This window comes from Ictidomys tridecemlineatus, chromosome 7 (assembly GCF_052094955.1).
Source record: "Ictidomys tridecemlineatus isolate mIctTri1 chromosome 7, mIctTri1.hap1, whole genome shotgun sequence".
NCBI lineage: Eukaryota > Metazoa > Chordata > Mammalia > Rodentia > Sciuridae > Ictidomys > Ictidomys tridecemlineatus.
In genome coordinates this window covers 93,214,174-93,239,427 of record NC_135483.1, presented here as the reverse complement: position 1 = coordinate 93,239,427, position 25,254 = coordinate 93,214,174, and the positions used below count along the sequence as shown (strand labels likewise).

Genomic DNA, 25,254 nt, shown 5'->3' with positions numbered 1-25,254 from the left:
AGCAAGAGGACTTGAATTGACCAGCTGTAAGAAATTGAATTCTTCCAATAACCAGTGAGACTGGAAAAGGATCCTGATCCTTTTGATAAGACTGTGTAGTTCCTGAAAATATTTTAAAAGTCTCTTGAATGCCTGAGCAGAGGTTTAAGCTAATCCTTGACCAAATCTTATTGTGCAAACTAGGAGATAATAAATTTGTTATGTTGAACTGGTAAATCTGTATGCCATGCACATCTGTATGTGATTCTGCTTCCTGCCTCTGATCTGACCTTTTCAATTGGCAAAGTAGTGACTCAGGTTTCTATGCAGGCTGGTATGTCTCCCACATACCCCAACTAGGGAGGCAGTTCAAAAGCTAACTTGCAGAGCTTTTATAAGAAATGGGCTAAGAGATAATAAAGGACTTCTTGAGGCAGCAAACTAATGATTTCTTTGTAATCTCCTCTGCTTTCCACTGTACCACCTTAGTGTCCCTAACCTCAGAAGATCCAGTATAAGCCAGCAGCAGCCATTCACTTTCTCTACCCCAGAGCCAGCATGGATTTCCATGACCTCAAGTTGAGTTCAAACATTAACACCAGACTGCAGTGTTGGGGACCTCCCCAGTTTTCACTTCATCCCCTAAGAACAATGATATAAAGTATGAGAGATATGTGGCTTCCATTTCTAGAAAGATCTACTTCAAGATTCATTCTTTCTTTTGGAAGTTAGCATCATGGGAGATTACTTAAACTCCTGTAAACGTATTTTAATGTCAACAAGAACTTTAAACAAAAGAGTTACGGCCAGTGATAGTCCAGACTGGTTTGGCAGAATACATGATTTCCCAAATTTCAGGAGAACCAAAAGTGTTTAATAACTCCTATGTCATAGGACTCTCTGTTCAAGACTTTGAATTCATTTTTTGAACTCTAATGCTTTGGTGTATGGGTCTTGTGCTTACTTAAATACATGTATCCTGATAAAGACATTTCAGTTTAAAGTTTCCTCAATCAACAGACAGCAACAAGTATCATATTCTTTCTTGTGAGTACATGAGACAATAAAAGAAATAAGAAAGGAAGAACTGAGAGTAGACACCAGGCCACAAACACTTCCAGAAGGAGAATCATCGGTGCTAGGCACTAAAGGAAGATATTCCCCACTAGAAGCATCCAGAGCCTGAGCAGTTTACATCTTCATATGTCACTTCATTCTGCTGCAGCAAAGGAAATAAAGCCTCTCAGTACAGTTGATTTGAGGTGATTGTATTTATGCTTACCATGTCTCCCTCTAGCTCAAAATTCACCATTATTCCTCACTCCACCCACACAACAGAAGGTTTAAACCCCAGTCCCAAAGTTATAGGTGGAACATGAAACCAGTGAGAAGCTTCTTCAAATAAGTTGAGGAAAGCAATGAGAAAACAGAACCCACAACTTAGTAACGGGAGGGATTTTTGTAACGTCAGTACTAAACCACATGCATAGAAAAAATGGCCCGAGGATGATGGCAGACACCATCTTCAAAGCACAGGCACAAAGAAGACTCCATTTCACCTAAAGGGTGATACTGTTATTGCACTACTGTCCCCCCTCCAGACAGCCTGCCACTCCTGGGTTACAAAGCAGGCTCAGACACCAGAAGGCCTCAGGAATCTGCCATGGTAAGAAGCGCCATTCCAATCACTCCTCTTCCCTTGCCCCATCTTCCTCAAGATCTGTATCCTACTACCCTTGAACCATGGCTTCCACAACAATTCAGATCATCCAGTGCACAGCGCTTGATTTCCCCAGGGGAGAATACAATGCCAAATGTAAGTCTGTTCAACCTGGGGTGGGAAAGACAGTTGTTATGGAACAACTCTACCTAAGGCAATGCCCGGGAAATCTCTGGCACCTTCTTCTGGAACAGAGACAAACCTACAAATTTAACAGCTGACAGGGATTATGCCTCTCTAGAATTTAGCAGAATTCTAAATAAGGAGTATTCGCTCAAAACTGGGGAAAATGGACCTTGAAGAATATCTGAATGCACAATCGTTCTATCAATCATTCAAGGGCGAATTGAATGCCATACACTTTGCTAGTTGCTGAATATACAAAGATAAAAGGAAGCTAGAAGTACAGGGAAGAGAGCCAATCACCAGCAAATGTCATATTGGGTGAAGTTGTCACAACAAAGGCAAAGTTCAGGGTGTGCACAGAAAGGAGGCAAAATACCAAACAACCCCCCTTGCTCTGGGGCAGCATTGCAAAGTCCTAGGGTTGCATGTCCTCAAATGCAAATCTTTCCCAGGAACCCCACATGAATGTGATATGTGATTTAGTTCCTACTTTACACAAATCAGCAGCTAAGTGAATATATCTGATTGACTGATTGATTCAAAAGCCTTATCAGTGAGGTTGTTAGTGCTGCCCAGAGAAATGAGCAAGTTCAAGTGAAATATATGCAAACATCATATCCCCAAAATTATGCAAGGTTAACTTCAGTCTTGGGTCATAACAGAGAAGAAGAAAAGATTCGTTTCAATCCAGGCTTGGCATGAACTAAGGGAGCAGCTCAGGGAATAGAGATAAGAAGCCTGTCATGTTCCAAATGGCAGCAACTTCAAAGGAGAAGGCTTTTACATTTATGGGGATTTGATTATCCAGAGAGATAAGATAGAAAGTGGTAAAGGAAATCAAAGGGAAATAAAACTCTAGAGATTGTCTGAGAAATCAGGTTATTTGGGGGGGGGGGAAAGAGGGAGATCATTCAGCCAGTTGTTTTCTATTAAGAATAAAATCCTCAAAGCCAAGATTTCCAAGTTGGCATTATTTGAATCCTTCACAACAAAGATGAGAAATTTAAAAAGCAAAGATACTGAACTAAATCCTATTTTTAAAACTCTAAAGCATTGGTTCAAGCTATAGAAGAGTGACTTTCCAGTATAAGGACTGTTTGGGGAGAAGCCTGCAAACTGATGGCAAGACTTATTGCAGACTAGATTTTATTCTTTAAGAAATAAAATTCTCAAACTGTTAAGAGTGAGTCCGTTTACACTGCATTTCTACCTCAGAAATTTCAATCCTGAATTCTTAACAGCAATGACACAATGGTGAGGAGGTATTTTTCTTTCCTTTTAACTGATGGAACAATAACATATTTCCCAATAATAAGAATATCAGAGCCATGTGTGTGTGTGCATGCAAACACAAACATGCACACATGCAACTATGTGCACACATGCATTTAAATGTCCAGAAGGTAAACAGAAAAAAAAATGTAGTCTTCAGTCCACAACCTGCTTTAGCCAAAGTGTTTACTAAAAAAGCATGCACATCTCATAAGTAGAGTGATGGTAATTATTTTGGGATTTCCAGGCTGGCATGGGATTCAGATTCTGGGCATTTATAGACAGACCTTATGTCAAAAGATGATTAAAATTGGCAGCTGCCCAAGCCTACCTATTTAGAGAAACAGTCCTCCTGTGCCTGGTAGGGAAAATAAACTTTAGAGTAACTGAGTCCATTCTTCATTTCATTTCCCAGCTCACACCTCGTTCATAGCTGACCCAATCTATAAATGTAAGTCATCCCGCCTTTAACTCAAGGAAAGAAAGTGGGGAAGCCAAGGGATTAGGCAGGTCCAATTCATCACCCAGAAAATAAACAGGGCCCTGCTACTGTAGTGGTGAGAAGATAGCGGCTGGGTTATAACTAAAAGCCCCAGCCTTGGTTGTTGAGCGGGACCCAACCAAAAACAGCTTGACCTTGAGGAACAAAGAGAATCAGAAGACAGATGATCAGGCCCAGAGAGACGAGTTTTGTTCCCTGCAAAATGAGAATAGGCTACATAATTCCTTATATTTCTCTAGTTCTCCACTTTACAAGGCACATTAACACTTTCTCATGTGATCCTCACAAACTCATCAGTGAGACAGACTCAAAAGCCCAGCCCAGCCCAGGAAACTTCTGTCTTAGCTTTTTCGCTGTTCGGTGATTAACGGACCTGACCAGAACCACTTTAGAAGAGGAAGAGTTTATTTGGGGGCTCATGGTTTCAGAGGTCTCAGTTCATAGACAGCCCACTCCATTCCTCTGGGCTTGAGTGGAGGCTGAACATCATGGCAGTAGAGTGTGGTAGAGGGAAGCTGCTCACAAGGTGACCAGACAGCAGAGAGAGAGAGTCCACTTGCCAGGTACAAATAGAGACCCCAAAGCCATGCCCCAGTGCCCTATCTCCTCCAGCCACACCCCCACCTGCCTCTAGTTACTGCTCAGTTAATCCCACCAGGGATTAATTCACTGATTAATTTAAGGCTCCTGCAACTTAATCACGTCTCCTCTGAATCCTCTTGCATTGTCTCACACGTGAGCTTTTGGGGGACACCTCACATACAAACCATAACAACTTCAGAAGATGCTACCCACTCTGTCACTTTATCATTTCACAAGAATCATGCATTTATTGTTTTGTTTTGTTCTTTTTCCTGAGCCCATGCTTATTTTCAACATCACTAGTTTCTGGTGAATCTTGGTTATGAAAGCTCATAGTGCAAAGGGGCAAATAGTTTTTAAACTGGAAAATATCAGGATAAAAATCTACCAAGCATAGAAAGCATGTCTTTAAGGCGCTGAAACTGATATTTCTGTTGCTGACTAGCAAAGACCAAATCAGCTCTGCTTTCGGTATAGACAGTTCCTTCTGAGTACCTGGTAGCTTCTGGTACTTTTGGAATCTTTAAGTCAAGGGTCTCCTAAGAAAATCAAACTTTCTTCTTTATGGTCACACTTTGTTTTGTTCCAAGGGCTCAGTTACTAATTGCTGAGGTTGTCTTGTAAAGTTATGATAGCACAGTGAGTTTGGATCTTTCCAGAAATCTTATGGTTCAAAAGAAGAACTGGTGTCTCTGAAGATATTCAAAAGAATATGATGCTGACTCTACAGGTAATTCCAGCAGAAAAACTCTCCCCCCCCAATAACTGAAAGCTCCCCTTGCAGAAGGATGATGACAGCTTATTGCTGTTTACACCCGCAGTGTCTGCTACAGCAGCTGCACAGAAGCCTACACCCAAGGCCAGCTTCACGGGCATGAGAGCTGCATTGTCACAGAAGGACTCTCAAAAGAAGGACCCTGCACTAAAGTTTTAAGTTCTTCTACTGTACTTGAAACTCATAATTTAACAAAGGGTCCTGCCATCATCATCATGTAATCACTCATTTAACAGAATTGAACTGTGTGGGTCTAGAATTGACTTAGAAGAAACAGAAGGAGGAAAATCCTTGAATTTGACAGTTTTTTGGTCTTGAGCAAGTTAATCCTTCATATGATATCTACACAATGTTATCTATCTAGTTATTAGTATAGAAATATGTCATAGTACGTCAATTAAATCATAGTTCCATTATTATGTAGGGTTCTGGTAAATTAATGGACAATTTAAAAATCTTTATTTTGTACAATTATGATTTATTGTATACTATTAAAATTTGTGGTAATTTTCCTATCATGATGCCTATCGGTCTTTTGTTCTTGAAAAAGTAAAACTTTTAATAACTGCAATAAAGGAAATAAACCATTTTTTTAGGAAATAGAATTTTACTGTAAAAAGATGCTCTTTTGTCAGGTGAGTACTCTAAAAAACCATTTATGCGGCAAGTTGAAAAGAAACCTCACTCCATTATGGGTCCACCTTCCTGCCAAGAGGCCATACTTGAGGAACAATTGATAGTGACAGTTCTGCTAACTACCCAGTTCTTATTTTGCTGAGTGGTATTTATAGATAAGCTGAGGATGGTGGCTAAATTCCTTGACACACTACAGAGGATTTCTTAGAACTCCTGGGAAGGCAGGAAGAGAAACTTCAACAGAAAGATAGAGTGACCTCACCTCAGCAATTTCGTTAGGTAGGATATAATCCGAAGTCTCTTCCCCGTTGTACAATAAAAACTTTAGTAAAATATCTAGACCTCATAGATGACTGATTGGAAATCATTTGGGGAAGATGCATCAAAGATGTGGGAGGAGCACAGTTGACCCAATGATAAGGCTGGTGGGTCCGGATGCAGAAGTTCTGACAGTCTGACAATGTGATTCTCATGAAAACTCATAATAAAAAGGAATACAAAAACTCACATATTTAAAAAACGACTACAGTTTCTTTTTTTATGTGGCTTTTTTGTATTAAAATCTTACTCTGAGTACCAGAAAGGGAGACAAAGACAAGTGAGAAAAACCAGAAAAACAAAGATGATAACTGGGCATAACTACAATTACTACCCCACTATGTTTTGGGATTTCCTAAATCACAGAGTATAGAAGACTAAAACCTGTAGTTCTTAAAGTCTGTTAGACATAGGAATATGAATGAAATCGAGGCTCTGTGAGCAATATAAGCCCAAGCAAGATTTGGGGGGTAAACAGGGCTGCAGCAACAGGCAAGCCAAGTGGTGGCTGACTGCTGGGTTCCTCTTTTCATTACTTTCTTGTGTCATAGGGGCAGCAGTTCTAGCTGCAATAGAAGCAAATCACAGCTACTGCGGTGGCTCTCACGTTGCTGATTTGAATCATTTTGAAAGCATCAATTTCCTGGATGAAATCTGTCCTGCCCTAAGTACCTATCAGAGCTTTCTTTTCCCCCTCACTAACTATGGACTAATATAATGACATATTATATCAACTGTATTCCTAGATCTCTACATTTAAACAGCAATGGTTTTACTTGCAATCAGCATGACCTTTCTCCAAACTGTTCTGCAAAAGGAAGAAAAGCAACTTTCTTCCCACTATCTTAATTTATTCAGCTCTATTAATATTTAGAAAACACCCACTAGGCCATGCACTACTTATTCAATTTATGAAAAACTTTACCACCATGGGGTATTCAATTCCACATTTTAAGGCATCAATCACTATCAATAGAACAGAGCAGCAGCCATTGAAACTGCTCTAGTAGAATGAATAGAGCTTCCTTTGAAAGCAATTTAAATGAGCTTTGTATTTTGGCCTTAAGGTCAGCTTGTGGGCATCTTAGCAAAGCTGGGAAGTCAGGTAAATTTCTTTATACATCCTCAAGCAAGGAATACAGATGGCATATTGCTTCTTTCATTCCCTTTCCCTTTTTCCAATCATTTATCTCTTTTGAAGTTCCCACTCCATCCCCATCCACCTACCAACAATTTTAACAACCTTAGGAACCCAGATGAAATCTTACCTCCTCCAGGAAGGTTTCTCTGATCTACTTGCAGTCATCTGTCATTTTATAATTTTTATGCTTATACCATCCCCTATTCTTCCTACATGGCAGTTGAATTCCTATTTACTTATGTCCTGGCTGTAGAAACACACTGTACTTCCTTTAAATCTACCCAGACTGTAAATTCAAGCTACTAAAAACTGATGTTTATAGTTTGGACTTGTTTTTCTTTGTGTATGTGTGTGTATTGTGTGTGTGTGTGTGTGTGTGTGTGTAATTACTTTATCTGCAGCACCTTACACAGTGCTTGATATTTAACAGGTTCTCAACAAATATTTGCTAACCAAGTAAATTGTGTTATCAATAGATATTCGTCCACTAAAAAATTTGTGAACCTTTGTGCCTAGTATAGAGTTGCTATGGGATTGATTTCCCAGCTCCCTTTGAATCTTGCTGACCACATGTCTGGTGCTTACCAGGAGAATATAAGCAGCAGTGGTGTATGTCCCTGCTTGGGATGGAGTATTTGAAGCAGGTCTCTTTCCCCTTTAACATCCAGAAATAAAGAGCATTGTTATGATTTAGATCTGAGGTGTCCCCCCGAAGCTCCTGTGTTAATACAGTAATACTCAGAGGTGAAATGGTTAGATTATGAGAGCTGAAATCTAATACGTTCATCCTAGTTTGAATGGACTCACTGGGTAGTAAGGGGCATGGCTGAAGGAGGTGGGTCTCTAGGAGTATGCCCTGGAAGGGTTTGTCTACCCTGCAATCCCTTCCCTTTTCTCTCCTCCACCACACCCTTCCACCATGATGTCCTGCCTCACCTCCAGTCCAGAGCTAAGGAATCAGCCAACTACAGACTGAATCTCTGAAACCATGAGCCAAAACAAACATTCCCTCCTCTAAGTTGTTCTTGTCAGGGTTTTTGTTTGTTTGTTCATTTGTTTGTCACAGTTTGAAAAAAAAAATAACTAACCCAAGGTCTAAGAATGTAGGCCATTAGGACACTAGAAAACAAAAATGCCTAGATCCCCACGTTACCATGTAGGGAAAAAAATTCATCTATCCACTTGGAAAAAACTATATTGAATGATTACCTAAGTAAGAAAAGTGTATTCTATTATCAACACAAAGATCTATCCGAAACTATTTATAGTTTCATAAGACTTAAAAACCCACAAACAACCCCAATGTTCATTAACTAGTAGTAGATGAGTAAACATAATGTAGCATACCCATACTGCAGAATATAATTATTCCAAAATAAAAAGGAATGTACTATTGATATAGACCAAGCCACAGGTGAATCCCAAAATGTATTATGCTAGGCAAAAGAGAGCAGACACAGAAAATCTATAAACTAGATGATTCCATTAATCTAATATTCTGAAAAATGTAAAACCATAGGAACAAAAATCAGAGCAGTGATTGTTAACAGAGTGGACAGAAGGAACTCACAAGGAGAGCTCCCAGGGAACTCTCTGGAGTAATGGAAACATTCAGCACCTTGATTGTGGTGGCAGATACTTAGCTGTAAATGTTTAGCAAAGCTCGTTGAACTGTTCATTTAAAACAGATAAGTTTTACTCTATATAAAATTATTCCTCAACAAAACTGGTTTTTATAAAACCTTCCATGTGAAAACACTGAGATCTTGAAGTTTATTTGGTACATAGCTAAATACGTAGTGTCATTGTAGATATCCCATCAATGAAAGAAGGAAAAATGAAGTCAACACAGTACCAAGGGCTGCTTTTGCATGCTTCAGTAAGCCCTGCATGTTGCTGAGCTTATAATAAGTGCTCAGGAAAAACGTGTTGTAGTAAATTTAATTTCTCTCCCACAATTTTTACATTCTGTAGTTTGCCTACAATCATTTATATATTCATTCATCCATTTCCTCCTATCACTGCACACCATAAAACAAAATCTGCCAAGCTCCATACTCCGCAAACACGTTTTTCAAATACTTTCCGTGCAAGCAATCAGGCATTGGTCTGTTTTATTCATAAGGTGATTTTTCTTTCTAGCTGCTGGAGCCACTTAAACATTTAATATCCATAAAACTGCTTTAATTTTTTAAGAACACAAATGGGGATTCCATTGCACTGAATATGGAATCATTTGGTGTCATAGCAACAAGCCTCGTTGTGCCATTTAGAATCCACTCACTAAGGCCAGTTCTCAGGCAAATACTCTGACCTTTTGGTCAACCTCTTACTCACAGATTTGGAATCTTAGACTTGTAATACTAGGAGATTGCCCTGACCTTTCTCCTTGTAACCATCCTTTTCTATCTTCTGAGGATTTAACACACCTAACATTTCACTGGACCTATTTCCAAAATTCATCAGAATAATAAAGGAAAGGGCACTGGAAAAGAAAGAATTGAAGAAAAGAACTAGATTCTCTATGTATGATTTTCTAGAAAGAATTCCTCAAGTAGGTACAGAATTAGAATATTGAAGTAGCTTGAAGGGAAGATGGTTGATGGCTTTGAAATCAGTCAGATGTACACTGGAATCCCAACTCACTAATTTACTTGTTCTGTGTTCTCTACATGCAATTTAAGCTCTTTTTAAGCCTGAGTTTTACCACCTGTAAAAATGACAAGATAACCCCAGTTAGCAGCAAGGGGTTAAACCCTTCTCCCATGGGCTGTTGCACTGATAAATAAGACCTGGTGAAGGGCAATGCTTAGCATAAAGTAGTGATTATTTTAAAGTAATTATTATCAGGGTGGGAAAGATATTAGTCCACTCTTGCAGCTCAGAGTTAAAAATGATCTAGAAGTGAAGCCATTTTCAACAAAATTATTGCAATATAAATTGGGATAGGAATGAATAATTAAGCATGAGATCCATGTGGTCAGGAACTCTACGTTTTCCACAGTAGTAGCCAGGCACATTGTAGGCAATCAAGATTTATAAATGTTGAATAAAACAGGGATTCTGGACTCACCTCACCATGACAATTGCTAAGCCCAATAGCATTTTATTTCCTCATGTATGAAGAATTTATCTGAAATGATACTCTTATCTCTGAAATGCAATAGTGTTCTTAAGGTAAACAGGATCTTAAGGCATCATCTAGTTTAATAGTGTTACTACCATCTCTGCTTTCACCCTTAGAAGAAGGGCATGTAAACCTTGTATGAGGAATTGTTGCTCACCCTTTTGATAGAATAAATGTAAATGACATTGCTTAGAATTTCTGTATCTCCCTTTATATGCCATTAATAATTCCCTACCTTATTAAAAAAAATTGCAGTGCCTACTAACTGAAATGTCAAAATTGACATACCAACATTGCAGTGACTCTAAGAGCTGAGTCAAATACTTTGGAAAGAGCAATTTGTATTCTGGGGTCGGCCTCAGTCGTAGAGATACTGCACAGGTACCTTGACATTATCAGAGGCGTGTGGAAGTAAAATCTGTCTCCCGAGACATATTTTTACTCTGGTCAGACAATTAATGAGAGAGGCTATTAAAGCTAATCTATGGTTGTTAGCATTTGAAAAGGAGCTCTCTGAAAAATGGGCTAAGAAAAAAGACATTAAAATAGAGGAACAGAATTTGGTGATGGTACTCTTCCCCACTTTGGATGGTTGATGGGAAGATAACGAGGACAGATGATGGATAAGTCGGTAATATGGGCAAATGGCAGAGAGAGCTGTCTTCTTTAGCAAAGTGACATTCCTGAGGACTTGGCCTGACTCAAAGGAGTAGAAATGCTTTGCAGATTAGTTAAGTACTCACTCAGTCATTCTTAGGAATACAGTTTATGATTTTAGAAAGTTTTTAATCCTAAATAAATAGAAGGTGACTTCTATCTTCCCCCGAAACAAAATTTCTTCCTTGCCTCTTTATGAAAAAGTGGTTCATGAAAAACTGCCTTAAAATTGGCAACGGAATGATAGTACAGTAGTTGGCATGATTTAGAGGTTGGAATGAAGCAAAAGTGCAGGGAAGAGGACAGATAAAGCAAAACAAGTATTCGTCAGACTAAGGTAGGTAATGCTGGGCAGCAAATGACTTCATGCCTCAAAACTTTACTTTTTACTGATACAAATCTCATTCTGGCCTAGGAAGCTTTTGAGGACATCTGGTGTCCATGCAGTCACTACATGATCTGGGATTATTGTATCTGGGGGCATCTCAACACAAGGCTTCCTTAGTGATCAGAACATAAGCAGAAGACATGGAGATCGACCCATTGCTCAGTACCATGCAGAAAAATTTTGGAAAGACCAAGAAGCCCTGGCTCCGGGCCATCTTATTGAGATGCTTGCTTCCTGGATCCAGCTACATCATCCCAAAGATCCTGCCCTTCCAATTCTTCCTGCAAGGCTGAAAACTAAATGATCCCATATGAAGATTTTATATGTGGAAACTTGAGTTTATATAGAAGGGAGAAGATACAGCACATTCCTGGAACTCAGAAGGTACTCATACTGGGAACTAGCAGAGAAGGTATGAGTCACTAGACTTGATCCTGGAATGGTTTAGATGCCCCCAAAGACCCAGACTTCTGTTTATCTAATTTGTACCTACAAATTATATTGCTGTTTATCTAATTTGTACCTACAAATTAAGTTGCTGCCTCCACATCTGTTCCTTCCCCTCTGGCCAAGAGGTTCCCTAAGTTCCCATATGAAACCATATGAAGGTCTTCTTGTTATTGGGGGTACTATGTGTAATAGGTGTACAAAGACCCAGAGCCCACAGTGTACTCACTACTCAAAGACGGTAGAGCCCAGCTTGCAAGTTACTTCATAAATGCTTTGCAAACAGTGCTCCTGAATAATAACTCCCATGGAAAGCTCTCTTTTTACATGAATTACCTCCAATCCTCTTTAAATTACTCTAAGGGAATCCCTGCTATTGTCCTCATTTTATATCAAACAATCATTCAGCCACTAAGCAGAGGAAGTGAGCTGTGGAACCTGGCATCCTTGCTCACCACACTGCTGCCCCTGAATGTTCACCTCTACTTTGGTTCCAGACAAACTCTCCTAGATCATCGCAGACTTGCATTCGTGACCTCTTGTGGTGAGTACAAACCTGAATCCCAGTCCCTGTCCCATCCTGGAAATTTTTCTTAATGCTAACTGCTTTTCATTAAAAATATGAAAGAAAACTTTCGGTCCCTAAGCCCACTCCCAGCTTCAGCAATTCACTAAAAAGTCTTCTCTGCACTCAGCACAGAGTCAAGTTCATGGCCAGGGTTAGTCACAGTGAAAGGAGACAAAGTCAAAGCAGCAAATAGAAAAGGACACGGGGTGAGGTCTAGAGGAAACCAGTACAAGCTTCCAAGACTCTTCTCCTCTTGAGATTCATACAGATGTGCCTAATTCTTCCAGCATCACATTGTGATAACACATGTGAAATGCTGTCTAGCAGAGAAATCATCAGAGATGTAGTACCCAGGGCTTTTGTTTTGAGGAATGGTCACATAGGCAACTTTCCACCTAGAATGTACCAAAATCCCAAACTCCCAGCAGGAAGGAAAATGTTCAGCATAAACATATTGATTGTACAAACAGATTAGCCACAATGAGCCACTGTTTGAGTTCTGGGAATGGTGGGGACCCTCTTCAGATCCACATTCCCACATGCCAGCCAAGGGCCCTTCTAAGCCAGCAGTCAGGCATACTGTGTCAGCTCTTTTCTGCACTCCTTTCTATCCAACAGGTGTTACAAAGGAAGGTGTCACAAAGACTTAACTTTTAGTCATTCACTATGCATAAACCACAGCTCCAAATGCTGGATTACACCGAAAAAAAAATCAGACCAAAGTTTTTATATCATGAAGGGAAATAAACTATCTAATGCAAGAAATAATTGTTAAAGCAATGGATGAATATACAATAAGAAGTCTTCTGGGGAGAAAAATCAGAGAAGGGAAAATGAGAGGGAGAAGTAATATATTTCTAAGATGAACTATCCTAGCACTTAGTTCCTGAGATTGAAATGTGCTTGGTGTGTGAAGTAGCTGGATGGGAGCCTAGCATGGCTGGGGCATGGTAGGAATTCAAGAGAGAAAAAACCCAAATCTTTGCCTGTGCTGAAAAGTCACTCTAGGATCTAGCACATTTGTGATTGTGGTAGGATGCCATTGGCTAGTGGAGAAAAAGTGTGACATGACTAGTTTACACTTTAAAAAATGAATAAAACATGCTTTCTGTCTACAAGAGGCACTTGGTTTAGGTGAAACTTTGTGCCAATTAATAATCAATGGGTAAAACACTAAAAGGGACACAGAAAAAAAATGAAGTTGAAAGGCTAATGCTACCCAATTTCATGATTTATTGTAAAACTTTAGAAACTGAAACTATAATATTAGCATAAAGATTTGCCTCTGGCTTTTCCAAGGGTTCAGGGAAATAGAATAGTCAAGAATTAGACCATTGTGAGCTGGGTGTGGTCGTGCATGCCTTGTAATCCCAGTGGCTGGGTAGGCAGAGGCAGGAGGATCACAGGTTCAGCCTCAACAATTTAGTGAGGCACTAAGCAACTCAGTGAGACCCTGTCTCTATTAAATTAGAAAATAGGGCTAGGGAAGTGGCTCAGTGGTTGAGTGCCCCTGAGTTCAATCCCTGGTACAAAAAAAGAAAAAAGAAAAAAGAATTAGACCACTGTGGGTATGGACAATTGAGTTTTACAAAGAGGCAGTTTAACAAAGAAAGGACAATGTATTCATTAAATGGTGCTGAAAAAATTAAATGTCTACATGTAAAATGAGGGAGAGAGAGAGAGAGAGAAAGAGAGAGAGAGAAGGAAGGAAGGAGAGAGAGAGAGAGAGAGAGAGAGAGAGAGAGAGAGAGAGAAGGAAGAACAATCAAGTTTGAATCAGACCTTGCAACATATATACAAGCAGTATGTGCCAAGCACTTAGTAGGTAAGCTGCTAGGTCGGCTCTGCCAAGCTCTGGGCACTGCACTGTGGGCTCTTGATCTCATGCATCATTACACAGGGGCCACATTTGCTCTGGATCCATTCTGAAAGGATACATACTTTATGGTTCTATTTATATGACATTAAACAGGAGATAGAACTACAGAAATGATAAACAGATCAACTGTCACTAGGGGTTGCAATCAGGGTGAGGAAGACAGGATGGAATAGGTGAAGATGCTCCCAGGATCACAGAGTGATTCTCAAGGAGACCATAATATCTCCATTAAGGGCATTCTGAAAAGTAAACTGGCATGGGGCAGAATTTGTCCCCATACCTAGGGATTTAGTGGGAAGTAGCCAAGGTTGCCAAATGACCTTCATTACTTGTAACAATCCTATATAAAGAAGAATCTTCTCATTAGCATTCCTAACTTTACGCCTTTTTAGAGAAATCTGTTAGAGTACATTAAGACATGAAAAAATTCAAAGATATTTCTAAGATGAAATATCTTAGCCCTAAATAAACTTTCATTCAATTTCCTCCATTTAAAGCAGCTAAATGAACTCCTTCATTTAAAAGAGTTCTATAACTGGAAAACCCTCTGGGAGAGAGAAAGAGCAGGGGGTGGGGAGAAAGAGAGATAGAAAGAAAGAGAGATTGATGGATTGATTGATGATTGATTGTGTGAGTAAATGCTTTTTGCACAAACTAGGAAAAAGCACCAAGTCTGTATCTGGAGACCAGGGGTTAATTCTAGTTCTATCCCAGACTCACTGCATGACCCTGGGATGTCTGTTCTTTCTCCTGGGTCTCACAGAGTTTCCTGATCCATGATGAAATGTTCATTCTAGTTAATTTCTAAGGTGCCATGAAGCTCAACATTTCCATGACTCTAAGACCCATAAAAAGCTCATTATTCTTTCTGTACTTTAATAAGCAAATGTGACACGCGCAGATAGATTAAATAAAGGAGCTAAAGATTGATAGGGGTTACCTTGTGTTTTCCCAGTAAAGGTCAAGGCCAGGGAAACGACAGCAGTGATGGAGCGACAGCACCAGGAGGTGATGAAGGCAATGGGGAGGCGTTTCCTCTGGTGGTCTTTTCCTGCAACTCAGAAGCAGAGCTTATGAAAATGCTAAGGCATGTTCTCTTTCCTTGATAAACTGTCTTCTGTCGGAGCAGAGATAAACTGGTCAAGAAGGAAATTTGAATGCAGCCATTAACTTATTCGGTGAGCAATTATGACGCTCACTGTGTGGCAGATCCTAGTGAAGAGTAGTAAGAGATAGAGTCCCCATCCTCACTGGGTGCACAGTGAGTCAGGAGGGAAACAGATAAGCAATTTTTAAAAACATGACAAATGCTATGTAATACAAGCCGTCGGTCATGTATTCATAGAGGAGCAAAGACAAATTTCCCCAAATAAAATGGAACTTCACAGGTCTTTAATGGATGTAGGGCCACCCAACAGGGATCTGGAGCTGAGATTGTTGAGGAGGGTGGCAGTGCCCATGAGAGCACATGGGACAGAACACTGAGTCATCAGACAGCCAGGGATGGTGGGGACAAGACGAGAAATTGGGTTTGCTGAGAGCAGAGTGATTATTAAGAACACAACAGAAACTCTTTAATGGTTGGAACCATGGAGGGTGCCAAGACCAGAAAAGAACTTTGCTGTCATGCCAGAAATCCTATTAAAAAGTCAATGAATTTTGCAGAGCTGAAGATCAAGCATCATACAAAGCTCCTTTCTTCAAAAGGAGCTTCAAAAGGCAAGAAAGAAGCTAATCTATGGAAGAGCTGTCACCAGGTGTGTAGGCAGATATACAAAACTGAGATTGGGATGGCTAAGATGGCAAGAAAAGCTGGCAACAGTGTCATCAGGATCAGAGGTATCAGTGCTGTGAGCCCAAAGCACTGAAAGTGCTACAGCTTCTTTGCCTTTGCCAGATCTTCAGTGGCACCTTTGCTAATGAAACTGGTCAAGGAGGAGATTTGAATGCAGCCATTAACTTATTCGGTGAGCAATTATGATGCTCATGATGTGGCAATTGTGAAACCATATATTGCATGGGGGTGTCCAAACCTGAAGTCAGTAAGTGAGTTAATCCATAAGCATGGCTGGGGCAAAATCAATAAGTACTTTGCCTTGACAGACAATACTTTGCTTCACCTCTTGGTAAATATATCACCATTTGCATGAAAGATTTGATTCACAGGAGCTCTCCTGTTGGAAATGCCTCAATGAAAAAGATAACTTCCTAGGAACCTTCAAATCATCTTCTCCACATGGTGGAATGAAGTAAAAGACCACTCCTTTGGTAGAAGGTGGAGACACTGGCCACAGGGAAGACCAGGTCAGCAGGCTTATTAGAAGGAAGAGCTCATGTGTCTACCATACCATGGAACTTTGGGTAACCTGTTCAGTAAATAAACAATCACTGCTCTCAAGTTGAGGGGGGGAAAAAGAACTAAAAACAAATAATTAAGAAAATTTCTTGGGGCTGGGGATGTGGCTCAAGTGGTAGTGCGCTCGCCTGGCATGCAAGGGGCGCATCATATAAAAATAAAATAAAGATGTTGTGTCCACCGAAAACTAAAAAATAAATATTAAAAAATTCTCTCTCTCTCTCTCTCTCTCTCTCTCTCTCTCTCTCTCTCTCTCTCTCTCTTTCTCTCTAAAAAAAAGAAAATTTCTAGTAGATAAATAACCTAAACAGATTAGAATTATGCCTTATAAATGTAAGTTATTCTTAAAATAAAGTTAAGAAAATTGGGTCTATGAAAGGAACCACACAATAGCTTAGCTGTGATTTGAGTTTATCTCTCAAAAGTCTGTGGGTTGGAAGCTTGGTCCTCAGTGTGGTACTGCTGAGATGGTGGCACATTTAAGAGGTGGGGTCTAATGAGTGGTAACTGGGTCACTGGGGACATTGTCCTCAGAAGGTAGTTCTCATGAAATTCATTCTTGAGAGTGTTCTTATAAAACAAGCCTGGTCCCTCCCAATTGTTTGGCTTCCTGTCTCATCATGTGATCTCTCCCTGCCACACACATTCCTGCCATTGTGATGCCATTCAACATGAGGTCTTCACCAGAACTGAGCATATGCTGGCACCATACTCTTGATTCTCCAAAACTGCAGCTAAATAAAATTTTTTCCTTCTTCATTACCTAGCCTCTGGCATTTTGTTATAATAACAGGAAATTTACAAAAACAGGAAGAGGAAACTTTTTTCCATATCTACTGTGAGAAAAGGAAAGGATGATTATGATTCATAAGAGTTCAAGCAGAATTCTGAGTTCAAAATGAAAGCAGAAAAGCTTTCATGTCACCTTACTCTTAGGCTCCAATAAAATGAAAGTGACAGAATTAAAAACAAACATAAAAAGAATAAGATGAAACCATCAGCAAACAAGAGATGTCAACAAATTTTCAAAAAGGAAAAGGAGGGAAATCTTCAGTTGGGGAAGCTCAGAAGAAGCAGAAAGCTGTAACCAAAAGAAAGAACCCATCTGCTCCATAAAAGCCAACAGAACTTCCAGACCCTGAGTCAATAAGGAAAAAGACATGGAAAAGAGTTCTCAAAGAAGGAACACTAACTGAAACTCTGCTTATCAGGCACTGTATTAGCCAGCAATCCATGTAACCCAGTTCCTTACATGTGCACGCGTGCGCATGCGCTCGCTCACACACACACACACACACACACACACACACACACACACACACACACACCCTGCCCTACCTTTTGAGCATACTTTGATACCTGATACCACATCACCAATAGAAATACCAACCACCATTAGAAAAAGTCCAAGAGGACATATCTCTAAAGAGAAGGAATGAATTGATCAATGGAAAAATTGGACTGTTATATAGACATTATCACACTAACTATGTCTCCCCCTTTTCTGTATTTAAGTTATATTGGAGAGGCAGCTTTTAATTTAAAAAAAAAGTAAAGACATAAAGGTTGCACCACTAGGGGTTCTCCAAGAAGAGTCTCAGATATAATAAGACTTCTTTGTCCTTCTTCTTAACTTGGACATATACATAAGAATAGAATAAAAGAATGAAGTAAGCATAGAAAAAAATGGAAACTAAAAAGAGATTGGATTATTTTTTAAGAATTTTCAGCAATTGAACAAGGCCTACAACAAGCCATATGCAGTCTTCTTTTGAAGTAAGATAATAGATAACTAAATGTTGAAGTTACTTTGGGGAGGTTTCTATTAATTGTAGATAAATACATCTTAACCAATAGAAGTAACCATCAGACCCGAAAGAGGAAATAAAGAAATTGTCTCTAGGTAACACGGTGAGAGACAGAATAGGCACTCTTTCCATTTTGAGCACTTCTTGCTTGTTTTTAATCATATATTTGTATTACTTTGACAAAAAGAAATAGATCCATTGGGGAAAAACACTCCTATGTACCAGAGACTGTCATTTGTAATGTTAAATACATCAAAATTTTTAAAAGATAAGTTGTTTCATTTTAAACTGTTTGGAATTGTTTTGTGTTAAAGCAGAAGCCATAGATTTGGCCTGTAGAATTTAATCACAGATCTTACCTGCTGAAGATTTTCAGCTAAAGGCCATGGCAGCCCCATCATCACTGTCTGCTCCTCACCTGGTGGCAGAAAACACAGGGAATTTAACACTCAGGAAGATGATCCTGCAGAGAGTTTCATTAGTGAAATCTGTGTGATCTCAAGATGTGAAGATGTTATTTTTGCATGGAGATGGGAAGTAGAGATGCCTAAGGACCAAGAGCATGAGGGTCACCTGGGAATTTGCATAAAATGCAGGGTTCTGAAGCTCAACGTCAGAGTTTGTTTCAGTAGGAATATGTTTTCCGAAAGTCTCCCAATGTTTGAGATGCAGGTACCTCAGGGACCACACAAACCACCATATGATTTAAGAAGCACCACCCTCTAGGGTTCGTGGGGAAGGCAGTATTTATCTCATGGAACCCACAGACCATTATTCTGGCAACCAGCAATTCATTCATTCCCTCATGCAACAAATGTTTATTGAGCATCTACAGTAGCACATTCATCACTGAATGCATGGAGCTGACGAAGACATCATTCTTGCCTTGAAGACTTACCAGTGCAGCTGGGAAGAAAGACACCTTAACAGAATTTCCCTTAGGATTCTTGAGAATCCATTTTTAAGCACTTTGGAGACCCGGGGAGAATTCTGATGTTTGGAACAGAATACCTTAGTGATGAGCACTATTTCTTTTAACACCAAAGTAAAAGTTGAGACAAATCCCAGAAGCCAGTCTTTGCTAGAAGGGACCCTGCATCTTGACTTTTATCCTTTGTTTACCACACACACAAACACACACACACACACACACACACACACACACACAAACACATACACATACCAATAATTTTTTTTCTGGGTTATAGCCTACAGAATTGACTCTCTTTACATAATTGACATGTATAAATTATTTTGCTTGAGACTTAGTGTCTAGGCATAGGCTACAAGCAAGCAGTCAACTTTTAACAAATCCCAGTGGGTTTGGAGTTTTAAACATTACAGGAAATCAGATGGGTCAAGCTTTGCTAAAAGCTATGAGAACAATAATATTGTTTATGATGTTAGGTGAGTGCTAATTTTAGTTCTAGGGTTTTCATGTGATATATATGGACAGAGTTGTCTGGAAATGCTTACAACTTAGCCTGTCTTCCAGCTGTTTTAGTGTCGTGCTGTCAGAAAAGCAGATCTGTCGGCATGATGTGGCAACAGCCTTGGCTTCTTCGTATGCAGAAACCAAGTTGATATTTTGGTTCCAGACAGAAGAAAATATATTTATGCTCCTGGTTACACTTTAAAATTAATTTTCTCTCTAATTTTTTCAACCAGAGTTTCACATTTAAGAATTTATTCATCCCCTGCTCTCCATAAATCAGATCCATGAAGCAATAAACAAAGTTCAGATGATGAAGCATCACAGCTTTAATTAAAACCACCTTTCTCAGTGCATGTCAAGTCTGTCCTTGTGGAACCAGCAGTTTTTCAAATGAACTTTCCCAATTTAGGCAAAGACCCTTCTGGGGTACCAGAGCATATCTGGTTCTTTATCACATATTAATTTTTTTCAAGCAATCAACATCACATTGAGGGTCGACTATTTAACCAAACTCTTTATCAATCTTGCTATTCCCGTTATTCCACCTGAACCATGAGAGATTTAAAATGCCAGCAATGATGTAACATGATTATAGGCAACTCTCTGCAATCATGGGAACTGACATATCCAAAGCAAATGTAGGATTATCTTTTTATCTTATGCTCTATTATGATAGAGACTGTCAAACTACAGCCTCCAGTTCCACCTCCACTCTGCCAAATATAACCTTAGCAATAATACCTAATAGACAATATATTTCTAATTACTATCCCCCAACAGTAATATTATATAAAGGGATTTTTTTCACATTCCATCCCAATTCTATTAGGACACACTCTTATTATCTCTTCATAAAAGACTCTGACAAAAACATGTACAACACCATTTTTAAAGTAAGTTACAAGGTGAGACTGAGGCTCTGAGTATAAAAATACTTCTGAGAAGTAATTTTTAGAAAATATTAGGCTGATGAATCAGCACATCAAATTAACTGTAGTGTCTAATTAACCAGAAATCATGCAGAAAGCAGATTCTCAAAGTGGTGGCTGCATTTGGACCAGTGAGCAATTCCTTCCTTCTGTGAATGACACTGAAGTGCTAACAGTAAAAATAATTTCCAAAGTATCTGTCCCTCTCTCTGTTTCAGACATCAATTTAAAGAATATGGTCAGAAGGGGAAAAAAACATTTTAAAAAAAGAAAAGAAAAAATCAGGACTTCCTACACTAATCTCTTTCAATATTAATTTGAAGACATGTTGAATGATTTCAAAAAGTTCTCTGAAGAAATATAATTGAGAATGGCTTTATACTGCAGTCTCTAGAGATTCTCACTCCCAGTGAACCTCAGCACCGGCAAGGGTTGGCAGAGATTGGGAGAGCCTTTAATTTTTGTTTAAACTACAGTTTGCCCGAATTATTTTTTGCCAGATAGCAAGCTTGTTTATTGTAAAAAAGGGTGAAAAACTCGAAAAAATCGCCCTCCATTCAAATTATCTGACCATGTAGACCATGGACTGGATTTTTCTCTTTTGGTTGATCCTTGTGCCAGCTGCTCATGGCCATGTTAAAAATAATCAGGAAGATGTGTACTTGCTATTGTTGGTAAAATGTCCTTATATTGTTGTGGGGGGTTCGGTTTGGGTTTTGGTTAAACATTATTGGCTTTTACAAAATCCCCCTGAAAGATGGGAAGAGCTCATTTTCCTAACCCAAGTATTTCCTGTTACTTTTTTGATGCATATTTCCCAGTTTTTACTCATTCCCTGCACCATCACTCTTCTTCCTGGGAATCTCAGAAAGGGAAAGTTGTCCGCCTTGGGAGAGCAGCAGTGTAAATCCTACTGAAGCAAAACCTCACAAGAAGTCATTCATCTCTGCAAGAGAAGCTTAATGTTCACGAGAAAGGAGACCAGAGTAATTGATGTGGAGGCCCAACGGACATCAGAACTGCTTAAAATTCTTTTTCAGTGTGATGAGAAGAGTTTTCTATAATGTCTCAGCTTTCAAACTTGAATAACGTTTTTAAGATCAAGCAAGAACGAGCATGTCTTTTGGTGAAAAAAAATATATATACTTTACAAATTTCCTCAAGCTAAAATCAGTCTTGTTACCCAGACTACAAATATAATATGATCAAAGAGTCCCACACTTCCTGCTGGATGGCTCAGCCAGGACCTTAACAATCAGATCCTGTGATACCAAAACAGAAAAGCTCATGAAGACAGAGACTAGAAAAATGTGTTGTGACTTCAGCACTGACTCCATGCTTTCGTGAAGTCACTGAAACTCTCTGGGCCTTCATTTTCTCACTTGTGAGAACAGTGAGTGTGAGAGAATGGCTACTGAGAGATTGTGCACGGGTGTAGTACAAGTTCTCTTAACCATCTAGCAGGTAAGAAGCCGCTAGATAAAGTACACTCTCTAGTCTCCCTGGGTTTCTTCAGCCAGCAATAGCATATAAGAGAGGCCAGTTCCACTTGGTTATTATTAAGAGAGAGAGAGAGAGAGAGAGAGAGAGAGAGAGAGAGAGAGAGAGAGAGGGGGAGAGAGAGAGAGAGAGAGAGAGAGAGAGAGAGAGAGAGAGAGAGAGAGAGAGAGAGAGAGAGAGAGAGAGAGAGAGGCCAGTTGTGCTTGAGATTGTATTAATAGCCTTATTATTTATTATTACTTATTACTTTGCTATAGTGGATGGGAAAATAAAATTGTTTCTCAGAAATTTAGTAAAATGTTTCTATGAATCTTTACAATTAAATAAATGTGAGGTTCTAAAAACTGTTGGAATAGGCTTGGGTATGACAACTATAAAGGTTTCACTGTAGAATGGATAAAAATTCAGAAGAATACTACACTTGAATGTCTTCACATGGGTCTCCAAGTTTCAGATACACTTCCTAATTTCTATTTTAAATTGTTTGACCCACAAGAGTTTGTAAAAATAATACAAAGTACCCCATGTGCCCTTCACCCAGCTTCCTCCCACGATAGTAGCTTACCTGTTATGCATTATTAAAACTAGAAAAATATATTACACAACATTAACTCTAGATCCACTTTGTAATCCAAAATGTAAGTAACGAAGGACACAATATGGGTATGATAAATGTTAAAAAAAAAAAAAAACTCCAGCCAACAAAGCTATGGCTATCAAACTGAAAGATCATTCATCTGTCAAAATAATTCTCGCTGGGCATAGTGATGCACACCTGTAATCCCAGCAGCTGGGGAGGCTGAGGCAGAATGATATCGATTTCAAAAGCCAGCCTCAGCAAAAGCAAGGTGCTAAGCAACTCAGTGAGACCCTAAATAAAGTATAAAATAGGGCTAGGATGTGGCTCAGTAGTCAAGTGCCACTGAATTCAATCCCCGCTACACACACACACAAAAAAAAATTGTCATAATTAAAAGTGTCATTGTAAATCATAGGTAACTTTTATGTTCTTTAAAAAAGGGGTTGGGAAGTTGGGGATGTAACTCAGTGGTAGAATGCTTGCCTGCATGCATGCACAAGGCCCTAGGTTCAATCCCCAGTACCAAAAAAAAGAAAAAAATATATAAAATATCCATTTACTCTGAATAGTCCACCAGATTTGTGATATATTGAAGGAAAACAACAAACAATAAATAGATTACTGGAGATTATATATAGGAAAGAGAATCATGAATGATTCAGAAATTATGTCATTCATGACATAAACAAATAAAGTTGAGGAAGAAGAATGGGAGTAAGAGATATGGCATCAAGACTGCAAATACTATTAACATAGTAAAAAAAAGATACACAAATTAACTTTTTGATTAAAAAACCTGAATTAATATTATAACCATTTTTAAAATTATTGAACCATACTAGAAAAATAAGTTCTCTTATAAATAGTGTAAATTCTATATTTTATTAAATTAATATGCACTGATATGCTTATTCTAAAAATGTATTTATTTAGAAACAGCATCTTTCCATACATAACAACATATAACATAATTAGGGTGGTCCTGGTTCCATGTGACTAGCATCCTAGTAAGAAGAGGGACACTCTTAAAAATGTATGTATGTGGGGCTGGGGTTATGGCTCAGTGGTAGAGCACTTACCTAAGCACGTGTGAGGCACTGGATTCAATCCTCAACACCACATATAAATAAATAAATAATAAAGGGACACCTATAACTAAAAAATATTCTTAATTGTATGTAGCAGTTTTATAATCTATCTTATTTTTTATTACAACTACTAGTCCCAATTTATCAAATAAAAGGGGGTCTGTCTGTAATATTATAATATAAACTTTCCCCTGTGGGGATTTGGAGGAAAATGAAGAAAAATAATTAGTGTATTATCTCAGAAATCTCCAGAAGGAACCATGCTTATAACCTATGTCAGGAAAAAGCAAGATCATTCCCTTTATGTATATGTGAATCCATTAATGGTAACCTAGACAGATTTCTCCCACAGAACTCAGTGTGATATGTTTTGTTGGAAAAGACCACTTGAAAGAGGAAAAGGGATTAGTTTGGGGGAATTGGGATTTGACTGTGAACAGGGAGATCTATCAAAGAACAAGAGCTTCTAGTCTTAGGAAAACAAGATGGCTCCCACAGGTCTTATCTATGAAAGAGACGAGAATCTCAGGTGGGGAGAATACAGCAAGCATCCCTGACATTATCCCTGATAATCTGATTATCTTGACACAAAGAACTCTCTGCTGCTTTTATTGGAAATAGCCATTGGAAGTGATGTTGTTATTTTCCCATTTGAATTTCACAAAGGTTCCTTTTGAAATATTAGCTCATCTGAACTGTGCTATAAATCAATGGGCCAAAGAAGAAAAAAAAAAGCTTTTGTTCAAGAAGGGCAGTTTTCTAAGTTGAATTGTGGTCCCTTCAAAGAAGTTTGTTGACATCTTCACCACCTACTTATTTAGAAATAGCATCTTTCCATACATAACAACATAGAACATAATTAGGGTGGTCCTGGTTCCATGTGAACTAGCATCCTAGTAAGAAGAGGGACACTCCATGTGAAAATAGAGACACACAGAAATACAGTTGGTTAAAGGCAGAGGCAGAGATTGGAGTGAGGCCGCCTCAAGCCAAGGAATGCCAGGGGCTATGGGAAGCAGGAAGAGGTAACTCAGGATCCTCACTTAGTGGTTTCTGAGGGAGCATGGCCCAGCCAACACATTGACTCTGCATTTGCAGTATCCAGATCTGCAAGGCAATATTCTCCTGTTAAGTGGAACTGTTAGGATGGTTCCAGGATGCTATCACAGGTAGCCTAGACAAAATGGTGACAATGAGCATCAAAACTGATCATTCTGGGGCAAGTGGGGAGAAAAACAAGAAGCATCCGTCAGGAGCTCTTCTTTCTACCTTTTTTTTTTAAGATCATTCTTCTTGTTGGATTAAAGAGAACCACTCCCTCATGTGGATTAAGTCAATGTGATTTCCAAGGCAGTCCCAAGTAAAGTGATCATACATCCTTTGTACCATAGATGCTCCTGCTTTACGTTTCCTCCCAATATTACTATTAATAGGGCCACAT

At 39.0% G+C, this 25,254-nt stretch overlaps 1 pseudogene; it reads left to right on the top strand.

Annotated features, from left to right (window-relative positions):
- The first annotated feature begins 1,722 nt into the window (after window positions 1-1,722).
- Window positions 1,723-16,567, top strand: LOC101976093 (large ribosomal subunit protein uL30-like; annotated as a pseudogene).
- Window positions 16,568-25,254: the final 8,687 nt, after the last annotated feature.